This window comes from Scyliorhinus canicula, chromosome 20 (assembly GCF_902713615.1).
Source record: "Scyliorhinus canicula chromosome 20, sScyCan1.1, whole genome shotgun sequence".
Lineage (NCBI taxonomy): Eukaryota > Metazoa > Chordata > Chondrichthyes > Carcharhiniformes > Scyliorhinidae > Scyliorhinus > Scyliorhinus canicula.
In genome coordinates this window covers 67,925,977-67,938,382 of record NC_052165.1, presented here as the reverse complement: position 1 = coordinate 67,938,382, position 12,406 = coordinate 67,925,977, and the positions used below count along the sequence as shown (strand labels likewise).

Sequence of the window (12,406 nt, the reverse complement as noted above, 5' to 3'; positions counted from 1 at the left end):
CTCCACATTGCCGCCACCGGAAGTCCACCTAGAATAATGTTAAGGTGATGGAGAGGAACCATGGGATTGCTCACAGAAATATTGGACTTTAAAAAGACTTGAGTTTTACATTTTCTGCCCCTCGCACCTTAAACCCATGCCCCCTAGTAATTGACCCCTCTACCCTGGGGAAAAGCCTCTGACGATCCATTCTGTCTACGTCCCTCATAATTTTGTAGACCTCTATCAGGTCGCCCTTCAACCTCCATCGTTCCAGTGAGAAAAACCGAGTTTATTCAACCGCTCCTCATAGCTAATGGCCTCCATACCAGGCAACATCCTGTTAAATCTCTTCTGCATCCTCTCTAAAGCCTCCACATCCTTCTGGTAGTGTGGCGACCAGAATTGCAGACTATATTCCAAGTGTGGCCTAACTAAGGTTCTATACAGCTGCAACATGACTTGCCAATTCTTATACTCAATGCCCCGGCCAATGAAGGCAAGCATGCCGTATGCCTTCTTGACTACCTTCTCCGCCTGTGTTGCCCCTTTCAGTGACCTGTGGACCTGTACACCTAGATCTCTCTGACTTTCAATACTCTTGAAGGTTCTACTATTCACTGTATATTCCATACCTGTTTTAGACCTTCCAAAATGCATTACCTCACAAGAAGACCATCTAAGCTAACCCCATTTGTCTGCATTTGGCTCATATCCCTCTAAACATTTCCTATTCATGTATATGTTTAAATGCCTTTTGAATGTTGTCAATGTCCCTGCCTCAACCATTTCCTCCAGCAGATCATTCCACATACGTACCACCCTCTGTGCAAGAAAGTTGCTCCTCAGGTTCCCATTAATTCTTTCCCCTCTTAACTTCAACCTGTGCCCTCTAGTTCTCGATTCCCCAACCCTGGGAAGAAGACTGAGTGCATTCACTCAATCCATGCCTCTCATAATCCTATACACCTCAATAAGGTCACCCCTCACTCTCCTATGCTCCAAAGAAAACGTCTCTAGCCTGTCCAAACTCTCCCTATAGCTCAGTCCCTTGAGTCCTGGCAACATCCTTATAAATCTCTTCCGCACTCTTTCCAGTTTCCTATAGCAATGCGACCAAAACTGAACACAATACTCTTCTTAAGGATGACAATGCCATTCATCATAGAATCCCTACAGTGCAGAAGGAGTGCATTCGGCCCTCGAGTCTGCACTGACCCTTGAACAGAGCACCCTATAGTAGCACATGCCTCTACCCTATTCCCTTAACCCGGTAACCCCACAAAGCCTTTTGGACACTCAGGGCCAATTTTAAATGGCCAATCCACCTAACCTGCACATCTTTGGACTGTGGGAGGAAGCCGGAGCACCCCAGAGGAAACCCACGCAGACAGGGGGAAAAAGTGCAAACTCCACACAGATAGTCACCAGAGGCCGGAACTGAACCGGTCCCTGGAGCTGTGAGGCAGCGGTGCTAACCACCCTGTGCCCCATACTGAAAGCAATATTTTCAACAACGCCTCAACTATGACCCACAATGGTAGCCGATACTCTCCAGACTATCCCCTAGTACCATCGGGTAGAATCCACGGGTAAATCACCATCAATGGGAGAGCTGCAACAAGCAATCAAACAAGTGAAAGATAACAAACCCTGCAGCCTCTATGGTATTCCAATTGATGTCTTCAAGCCTCCATCTTGTGGATTTGGGAGGAAAAAAAAACTCCACTCTATTACCCCTCACTTCAGGAATACAACATCTGTAATCATTTTCAAGGCGAACGATAAGTTAGGCTGTCAAAACCATTGAGATATTTCCCTCTTGTCAATTGCAAGGAAAATCCGGACCCGTTATGTCCTGAATCACCTACTTCCTGTGGATAAAGAAATTCTCCCAGAGACACAGTGTGGCTTTAGACCTTCCAGAGGAATATTTACCATAGACTTCGTTGCAAGACAAATCCAATTTTAAAAAATGTCAAGAACAACACCAGGACCTCATTGCATTCACTGACCTGACCAAAGCATTTGACTCAATAAGTTCTGAGGCTCTGTGGATTGTGTTCCAAAGATTTGGAGGTCCATGAAACTTTGCTGCAATCCTACAATTGTTCCATGATGTTATGACTGCAACTGCCTTGAGTGGGAGATCTGAAACAAGGCACCTTCAAAACCTGGACTTGGGTCAAGCAAGACTGTGTATATAGCCTGCGTACTATTATAATCTGCCTGAGAGTAGTTATTCATCTCATCAAAGATCAATTGGCCTCTGGTGTGTATTAAATAACACCTAATGGAAAACTCTTTAACCTAAGTCATCTCTGTTCAAAAATTAAACTGACCACCATAGAAGTATATGATGTACATTTTGTGGATGACTCCAGTGGTGGTGCTCAGTCTGCATCAGATTTGTAAGCAGCTCTCCATCTACAATTCAATTCTGCAAAGGAGCATATTTGCTTGTCTGTTGGAGAATTGATGTTTAATGATTAGTTTACACTCCAGAAATACACACACAAACACATGTATATATTATAGTCTATCAATTGTTTAACCTAATATTCTGTTATTCTGTTTAAGCTGCATCCAATAGGGGACTTCAGTATTTAGTAGCATGTGACTCTGCTTAAGTTTCACTTGACAGAGACGTGCACCATGGGACTTCAGACAGAATAAAGGTAACACTAATGAGTTAATTACAACACAACTGCTGAAGGGGCCTTTGTTTATATTGGATTCCATTTCACAGAACCACATTATAAGAACTTGCAGTCTTCAAGGTAATGAGGGCGAGCTTGCATCCTCTCACACTATTAAAATCTTATCATAACCTGGTGTTAACAGCACAGGAAAGTTAGAAGGGAATTATTGTATGGAAAGAAGGAATGAATAACAATAGCGGTGCTCTACATTAACTCAATTTTAATTCACAGTGTTTTAGAAGAAAGGCAATTACATTTGGCTGAATGTGTTCTTTCTATTAGTTATCTTTTGGAAGTGTGTGACTAGTTTTGAAACTGTAAAATCCTTTTCAACTTTTATCACTCAAGGCTTTCCTGAATGTATAAGGAGACATTACTGCCTCCCATTTTTAACACTGATTATTGCTCTGCACTCTATCACTGTAAATACTATCTACTTTGTAATCTTCTGTATTAGGTTTACATAGCGTACATAAATGTGTGAAACTTTAGACCTTGATATGTTGAAAGGTGTGAACATCAGAGAGGGATTCACTCTTAAATAGATACTTGGGAGCACAATAAGAAGGAAATTATGCTCCGTCTATGTGAAAAACAAGTTTGCCCCCAGGTGAAATATTGTGTTCAATTCTGAGTACATTTTGTGAAAGGATTTGAAGGCTTTGGAGAGGCTACAGAAGAGATTTACAGGTATTTAAAATGATGAAGGGTTGAGATAGAGGAAGTACAGAGAAACACTTTCCAATACCTAAAGAGTCACTAACCAGAGAACACAAATATGAGGTGATTAACAAAATAACCAAGGGGAAGAGGTGAAAATGTCTAGCATTTGGAATGGCCTGCTTGTTACAGGCGGTGGAAACTGATTCAATGATAGCTTCCGAAAGGGATTTGGATAAATACACAAATGAGAAAAAAAAAATGCAGGGATATGAGGAAAGAACAGAGGAATCAGATTAACTGGATTGCTCTTCCAAAGAGTTGGAGAAGAATCACGAGCCAGAGTGGATTCCTGCTATGCTGCACCCTTCTTTAAAAATTGTATTGTCACTGTTGCCATATATGGAGATTGCTTTTTGGTGACTTGCCCACATTCCGTTTGTAGAAGGATGAATCCAACAAATCCTCCTCTGATGAAACCTGTACTCCTCCACAACACAAACTCTGTGTTTTGTTACCAAGCAGGTGTGCTATTAGAGATTTCCTATAACATTGTTTCTCCCCCAGTACATGCAATCACACAAAATAATAAAGTGACAGGCTATCTCAGGAGAGATGGATTCAAATAACTTATTTGTAATGCCTCAACGAGGTTCAAATATGAACAAATGATTCCCATGTTACTCTGCTTTTTCTTCCCACTGTGGAGTAGAATCAAGGGGACATCTGGGAATTTGATAATGCCACTGAGGAGTTGGGAATAATGTGTTGGATGTGAACAAATAAAGACCAGCGGGATGCAATGTATCCAATGGTATTGATTTTGATAATTATCAGATTGAGGCGCTGAATAGTTCTCCTTCCAAGGGGTGCTCAGACTGTGTTCTGTGTCACAAGCAGCTTCTATGTTCTCGTAGCTCAGTCATTAAAGCCTAGACATCTCATGACTACTTGTGTTCACATATTTGCTGGCTTGCCCTGTGAGTGTTGTAGATCTGGAAATATGGAAAGGGCCAAATTTTGCTTTGCCTCATTAATGGGTTGAGGCTATCATTTCTGGATATCTTTAATAATATAATTGCATTATTGATTTTTATATTGCTTTTTTTCAACATCTTAATTAGACTTTTTGTTTATTATACTCTTGCTGCTCTAGGGAAAAGAGTTTATATCCTGTTCATCCAATTTTATTATTTCCCACTCTCTATAAATAAAGTTAGATATCAGATGGCAAGTCAAATATTTTACTGTGTTAATCATAGGATTAGCAGCATCAGGTCAGCAACATAAAATGGCAAAATTGATACAAAAGATAACAACTTGAAATGGTTGGCAAGTTGATTTATTGTTAACGTATATATTACACAAAAGAAGCCTTCAGGCAGTGAGAAATTGGAATGTAGCCACAATAGACATCTGTGCTTTGAGTTGGTATCCTCATTAACAAAATATTTTCTGAATGCGAAGTCCCTTCAGATAAGTTAATAATTTAAAATATGGTCCAGTATCAAGACAGTCAGCTAATACAATATATTACAGCAGATAACTTCTGGGAGGAAACCAATTTACTTTTGGAAGGTGGCCAACCAGCGAGCCATTTCAAAATACACAATTACACAGGTTAGAAGAGTGTATATAACCTTCACCAATTTTTGAATTGATAAGCATGACTAATAAACTAGACAATGAAAGTCTGTTTCATTACTGCAGACTTTCTTTAAAAAAACACACCAAACACACATCTCAATCTGATAATTATCGAAATCAATACCATTGGATACATTGCATCCCACTGGTCTTTATTTGTTCACATCCAACACGTTATTCCCAACTCCTCAGTGGCATTTTTGGCACTCGAGGTTGAATTCCCTTTGAAGAATTCCACCCCCCCCCCCCCCCCCGGTTTGAGACAGAGTCACCTCAAAATCTAATATAACCATATTGGGTTTGTGAGAATATATTTTTGTTATTATTCTTTGTTTAAATGTACAAAAAGGTTTGCCGATAGGTGGATTTAGAAATTTCATGTCTTTAGATTACATTACTGACATGTTATGATTAGGTTATCATTTAAAACTTCATGTAGAAGCTGTGACCTATGATGGACTACAATAAATTTCATATATTTTTTAAGTATATCGGATGAGAATCCACATAAACATTTTCAAGTCTTCGTAAGGTTTCTAAGAACATATATTGGTAAACTTTCAAAGCAATTGGTCTACTGAGACATGCCTTAATGCATGTCCCATCCCATGATAACTGTGGGCTTTGAGACCTAGAAGAGAGGACTTATATTTCAGGACCCAGTTTGATGCTTAGAAGCCTCTTTTGTTTTTTTTTTAATTTAGAGAACCCAATTCCTGCTGGGAATTGGCTTACCTTGTCCAACAAAGGGGGATGTTGTGTAGGGTGGGAAGGGGGAGGGAGGAGGGGGGGGGGGGGGGGGGCACGGTTCAAAAAATTGTAGAATCACAGCCATTAACATCTCCTTTTTTCTTGATTCTGCACCTGCTTAAAAACTGTTAGGTGGCATTTTGGTGAATGGGGACAGTTGTGGTATGCACATCTGCTTGAAAGGCAGATTCAACTTAGTGTTTTGGGACTGATCGAATCCACGATTTGAACTTTCCTGCAAGTGCTATAACAGGCAGCTGTCGTTTCACACTCCAAATGTTGATTGGAAACAATTTTCCTCAAGTGCTTTCACACACCCATTTGCACTAAGATGTGGAGCACACACATATGGATGGAACACAATGAGACATTGCAGGATGGCTCAGGGACCAAGAGAGGAGGTGTACAGGTTCTCAGAGGAGGTGTACAGGTTCTCAGATGTGACTCTGGAGGTCCCCATAACAGCAGGAGCAATAGATGGGGTGGAGCACATGTCACTCTCCTGCCTATCGCCTCTGGTGCCATTCTTTCTGGTCTCATCTCTCTCTCTCCGCCCCCAAATTAAAAGTCTGCAATGGTGGAGAGCAGTACAACGCTCACTCTCTTTAGATGAAAATCATGGGAGAAGTCACAGAACAAATGCTGAAAAGAGCATTGGCACATCATTGACAAAGTGGTCCAGAAAGTCTTTAAGGACTGCTGGTTGCTTAAAGCCTGCTGAATGTCCAGGCTTAACATTCCTCCCGGGTGACTGTTCCTCATTCAAGATTCCACTCATTTACCCAGAAGGTAATTTTGCACTAACTGCTGACTCAGGCAGCAGGACGGCTCCAGCCTTCCTCCCCCGTCGCCACTTCAACATCCAACATCACCCACCCAGTGCTGACAAAAAAACATGTTTGTTTCAAACACTAGCCTTCAGAGCACTGCTCCTTCCTCAGGAGAGTTAATTTACCTGAGGAAGGAGCAGTGCTCCGAAAGCTCGTGTTTGAAACAAACCTGTTGGACCTTCACCTGGTGTTGTAAGACTTCTTACTGGACAAAAACGTTCACTCCATCCCCTCTCCACATATGCTGCCTGGCCTGCTGGACCTTTTTTCGCATTTGTCATCAGTTCCAGCATTATTTCAACCTTGAATTATATTTCTGAGGGCAACTTGGTGACGGCGGGTCGTTAACATAGGCTCATTAAGGCCTAAATTGGACATCAAAAGTGTTTGAACAGAGACCCTCTCTCCCGTTTATCTTACTCGTTGGTTAAACGAGAGGATTTGGTTTTCTGACTTTTCCCTCAGTTTTAGTGTCACAGACTCCGGCTGGCGGAGGGGAATATTGCTGATCTTCCACCTGAACAGGGGCTGCGGCTGGAGTCGTTTTGACTCTTTATTGGTCGTGTGCCCAGAGGTGTGGCTTCACCCGTTTGATGTTTTTTTTTGGAGCTGCTATTGGGACTTCCGTCCAAGTGTTTGCCCAGTTGCCTGGAGTTACCTCCGCATCTCCCGCTGCTTTCGCTCCTTCGTCGCGGTGTATGTGCAACCAGGACCGGAGAGTTCATCCCAGGGAAGGCGGAGGCGCCAGAACCAGCACGGCAGGGCAGGGGTGGATAAACCACACAGGTGAGCTGGGAGGGTGTGTGGAACAGAAGATCCCAGCAGGTGAAGCCCACCGTAGTTGGTAAACTGGGAGTTGACTCCCCCGTACCACAGGAGGTAAAAGGGGTTTGAGGGACAGGATCACCGCTCAATCCCCCCCCCCCCCCCCAGGTAAAAGGGGATTGAGGGACAGGATCACCGCTCAGTTGCTATGCGAGAAAGCGCTGCTTCCAGTGGGACTTTCACCACTGTCGCTTAAAATTTTTGTTGCATGATGAAATTATAGGGTTATGCAAATCGCCCTTCCTGCACCTTTTTCCGAGATGAGGCGGTGAAAAAACTCAGAACCATGTTCGGTTAAAAAAAATCAACAAGAACAGAACAATCCGAAGGGCTGAAGAAATTGGACAGGAAAGGTTAACCCTGTTTCTCCCCCCACACAGATGCTGCCAGACCGTGGTGAGCACTTGCAGCATTTTCCATTCATTAATTCAGATTTCCAGCATCCGTGGTACATTTGCTTCTGTTAACATCTCAAATCTGTTCTGAGTTCCGTTGGAGCCGATCTAGTCCCACCCAAGGTTCATTTTGAGGGGGAAAATGGCCCATCCCTACATTAGGGACCAATACTTTGGTTCACTTTGTTACCGTCTTTATACTCGTGTATTGCCTGACACCCTTTATGACCCTTTGAAACTCTCCGTAATTATTCATTCACTAGAAGGATTCATTCACTAGAAGGATTGAAACATCCCTCAGAAATAAAATCTTAGTTCCAGGGTAAAGATCTATAAAAATGTGTGTGTGTGTATGTGTGTATATATATATATATATATATATATGACCCCATGAGTAAAGTTCCTTCTTTTTCTTGCACTTTATACTTGTAGATTATAACCCTGGGTTGCATTCAATGACAAATATGAGTGTCCAATCTCCACATTCGATTTGAATGATCATTTAGCAAATTTATTTTTAAAAGTTTGATATTTTTAAATTAATTCCTCTAATTGTTTGGGTGAAGTAGCAAACTGATTCTCTCTCAATGTGGAAGAACTTGCCTCATTTTTCGATTATTTCAGATGGGTTCAATTGGGGCTACATTGGGTCAGACAGACTTGCCTTTTTGAAAGAAGACTTTACCACTGCACTACTAATCTTCAATGGTATGGAATGCATTTCGTTTGCCAGCGTGTGAAATCCCATGCAATTGACTGAGGTTATTTCTCCAGAAATCTAATTAAGAGGAAGGATTTATTTTCTCAAGTGCAATTTCGATTTGGCTCCAGACTTTCTCCCACATGTTTGAACGTAAATAGAACATGCATGCAGTGCAGAAGGAGGCCACCCGGCCCATTGGGTCTGTACCGACCCACCTAAGCCCTCACCTCCATCCTATCCTCACAAGCCAGTAACCCCTCCTAACCTCTTTGGTCACCAAGGGCAATTTATTGTGGCCAATCTGCCTAATTTACATGTCTTTGGACTGTGGGAGGAAATCGGAGCACCCGGAGGAAACCCACGCAGACACGGGGAGAACGTGCAGACTCCATACAGGTGACCCAGCGGGTAATCAAACCTGGGATCCTGGTACTGTGTTGCCCACAAAGTTTGAGGGTGGTAGGCTACGTGTCTTTCACAATGCAGAAGGGAATGGTTAACAACGTTTCTGCAAGTGTCAATTTTTGGCCTATTTGAACACCAGAGAGTCAGGGAAGATTATCAACCAAGCTTTGATTTTAGGTTAGTTCATACTGTGGGCTGACGGTTGTCCAAAAACACTTTATTTGTCATTCAGCTCAGGAATGTCAACTGGACCATTTTCTGACTTCGGAAAGCCTGGCTTTCATCCCCATGCCTACCATGTTTTCATCTCCAGGAGTCTTGAACGGGTGGGTTTGGGTTTATTGAGTCTTTTTTTTTAAATTTTAATTCTCCTTTTTCACATTTTCGCCCAAATTTACACCCAACAATAAATAATCAGTAACAAATGTCAATCCCCATATCAATAACAACGATCCCATCCTCCCACCAAACCCCCAAACATTAGCCTGCATGTTAACATAAACAAATGACAAAGAGAAGCAGGGATCACCCACAGTCACCATTAACACATATAGTCCCTCTCCCCCCAACCCCCCAAATGTTTGATGTGATCCAATTCTCGAAAGTGCATAATGAATAACGCCCATGAATTGTAGAACCCTTCTATCCTTCCCCTCAGTTCAAATTTGACCTTTTCAAGTGTCAAGCATTCCAGCAGGTCCCCCCGCTACGCCAGGGCACAGGGTGGAGAGGTTGATCTCCATCCCAACAGGATCCGCTTTCGGGCGATCAACGAGGCGAAAGCTACAACATCTGCCTCCGCGCCCATTTCCAACCCCGGCTGGTCCAGCACCCCGAATGTGGCCTCCCGAGGACCCGGGTCCAGTTTCACGTGCACCAGAGATTTAGAGATGACCATAAACACCTCCTTCCAGTAATCCTCAAGCTTTGGACAGGCTCAAAACATATTAACGTGATTTGCGGGGCCCCCCTAAAACATTGACATACATCTTCTACCCCCTCAAAGAGCCGGCTTATCCTCACCCTTGTAAAGTGTGCTCTATACGTCACTTTCAGCTGTATCAGCCCCAAACTCGCACATAAGGTGGAGGCGTTCACCCTCCGGAGCACCTCACACAAGAACCCCTCCTCCATACCCTCTCCCAACTCTTCCCCCCCCCACTTGGCATTGATCCCTTCTCGTGGCGCCTTCTCCTCCAAAAGAGCCCCGTAAACCGTCGATACTACCACCTTCTCCAGTCCTCCTCCTGTCGTCAGCACCTCCTCCAGCAATGTGGAAGCCGACTCTACTGGGAAGCTCTGTGTCTCCTTTCTGGCACATTCTTGAACCTGCATGTATCTAAATATTTCCCCCTGCTCCAGCCCATACTTTGCTCCCAGCTCCTTCAATCCCGCAAAACGACCCTCCAAGAAACAAATCTTTTAGTGTCCTAATTCAGATCTGTGCAGTCAGTATTCAGGTGGAGTTTGGCGGTCCTGATATGCTTAAATAATGATAATACAGGAAGTTATCCTGGCCTGAGGGCGGGATAGTGGAGCATGGGCGGGGTGCTCCACCAGAGGGTCGGCGCAAACCCGACGGGCTGAACGGCCTCCATCCACACCGCAGGAACTCCGGGGATTCTATGATTCTCATTGGGCACAGGATCCCACTGGGGTGGCGCGGTGGTGTGGGCAAATATATTTCTGTGGCTCTTTAGGCCTTGATTACTGACCTGAAACCATAAACAATCTTGAGTTTCGGTCATGTCGGAGCCAGACAAGGCACTCCACAACTGTGTTCCCTTTGTGCCTTGCTCAGGGATTTGATTCAGTAAAACCATCCCGGATGAGAATGTGGTGGTGAGCCTTGAACTGCTGGAATCCAGGTGAGATGGGTACATTCGCAGTGCAGGGAGGGAGTTCCAGAATTTTGTCCCAGCAACATTAAAGGAACAGTGATATAGTTCCAAGTCGCGTTACTGTGTGTTGGAGAGGAACTTCCATGTGGTAGTGTTCCAGTTGTCCAACACCCTTGTCCTTCTAGGTGGCAGTGGTCAAGGTTTGGAAGGCACTACCAAAGGACCTTGGACCAGTTGCTGCAGCGCATTGTATATGGTACACAGTTCTGCTACCGATGCTGGTGGTGAGGGGCCGGGATACTTAAGGTGGTGAATGGGATGCCAAACAAGGAAACAGTTTTGTTTTCATGATAAGCGGTTTTGAGTGTTGTTGGAGTTGCACTGATCCAAGCAAATGGAGAATATTCCATTTGTTCCTTGTAGATGGTGGACAGACTTTGACAAAAGGTCATCTGGACTCGAAACGTTAGCTCTTTTCTCTCTCTACAGATACTGCCACACCTGCTGAGATTTTCCAGCATTTTCTCTTTGGTATTAATGTGGCTGATTCAGTTCAATTTCTGGTAAGTAGTAACCACCAAGTTGTTGATTATTGGAGTATTCAGTGACAATGAATGCCAAAGTGAGATTGTTGGATCTTCTCTTGTTGGAGATGCTCATTGCCTGGCACTTGCATGGAGCAAATGATACTTGCCACTTTTCAGCCCAATCCCAAATGTTGCCCAGGTCTTGATGCTGTGGACACTGACTCGTTCAGTATCTGAGGAGTCGCAAATAGCACTGAGCATTGTGCAATCTTCAATGAATATTGACACTTCTGACATTATGATGGAGGGAAGGTCATTGATTTAACACCAGAAGATGGCTGGACTGAGGCAGCTGCTCTTGAGGAAGGCCTATATCAATGCCCTCAAGTTGAGAGGATTGGCTTTCAGCATCTTCCTTTGTGCTAAGTATGGCTCCGACCAGCAAAGAGTTTTCACCCTGATTCCAAAACAAAGAACAAAGAAAAGTACATCACGGAACAGGCCCTTCGGCCCTCCAAGCCTGTGCCGACCATGCTGCCGGTCTAAACTAAAATCTTCAGCACTTCTGGGTTCTGTATCCCTCTATTCCCATCCTATTCATATATTTGTCAAGATGCTCCTTAAAGTCACTATTGTCCCTGCTTCCACCTCTTCCTCCGGCAGTGAGTTCCAGGCACCCACTACCCTCTGTGTAAAAAAGAAACCTTGCCTCGTACATCTCCTCTAAACCTTGCCCCTCGCACCTTAAACCTATGGCCCCAAGTAATTGACCCCTCTACCCTGGGGAAAAGCCTCTGACCACCCACTCTGTCTATGCCCCTCATAATTTTGTAGACCTCTATCAGGTCGCCCCTCAATCTCCATTGTTCCAGTGAGAACAAACCGAGTTTATTCAAACTCTCCTCATAGCTAATGCCCTCCATACCAGGCAACATCATGGTTAATCTCATCTGCACTCTCTCTAAAGCCTCCACATCCTTCTTGTAGTGTGCGACCAGAATTGCACACTATACTCCAAGTGTGGCCTAACTAAGGTTCTATACAGTTGTAACACGACTTGCCAATTTTTATATTCAATGCCCCGGCCAATGAAGGCAAGCATGCCGTATGCCTTCTTGACTACTTACTCCACCTGTGTTGTC

At 43.8% G+C, this 12,406-nt stretch overlaps 1 protein-coding gene across 2 annotated transcripts in view; it reads left to right on the top strand.

Moving 5' to 3' along the window:
- Positions 1–2,695: 2,695 nt before the first annotated feature.
- LOC119955325 (lactosylceramide 4-alpha-galactosyltransferase-like) overlaps positions 2,696–12,406 on the top strand; it is a 32,349-nt gene continuing 22,638 nt past the window's right edge. Inside the window, exon 1 of one of the 2 annotated variants that reach the window (XM_038781424.1) lies at positions 2,696–2,759. The gene's annotated coding sequence lies outside the window, so the exon portion shown is untranslated. Of the gene's footprint in view, positions 2,760–7,188; positions 7,355–12,406 lie in introns of those variants that run through there. The other variant, XM_038781425.1, reaches the window with a different exon arrangement.